Genomic DNA, 359 nt, shown 5'->3' with positions numbered 1-359 from the left:
AACTCAAGAAATCAACAAAAGTTGGAATTGTAAGGAAACATGTGGTTACACAATCGATTAGGCCATCGACTGGCACAATCAGTAATAAAAATTGTGCAAGTCAGAGGCAAGCTGATTAGTATGCTAATCGATTGGCACATCGACTGTGCAAATCACAAAGACTAAAATATGATTGAATAAATCGATTGAGTAATCGATTGGGCAAGTCAATGGGACAATCCATTTACTAAGCTAATCGATTGACAAATCGATGTCGTAAATAAAATTTCACAAGTAACATGTCATGTGACATACACAATCGATTGGACAATCCATTGTGAAAAATTCAATCATGACAAGTTTGGTATCAATCGATTAGG

This window comes from Cicer arietinum, chromosome 1, assembly GCF_000331145.2.
Source record: "Cicer arietinum cultivar CDC Frontier isolate Library 1 chromosome 1, Cicar.CDCFrontier_v2.0, whole genome shotgun sequence".
Lineage (NCBI taxonomy): Eukaryota > Viridiplantae > Streptophyta > Magnoliopsida > Fabales > Fabaceae > Cicer > Cicer arietinum.
This window is presented reverse-complemented; position numbering follows the sequence as displayed.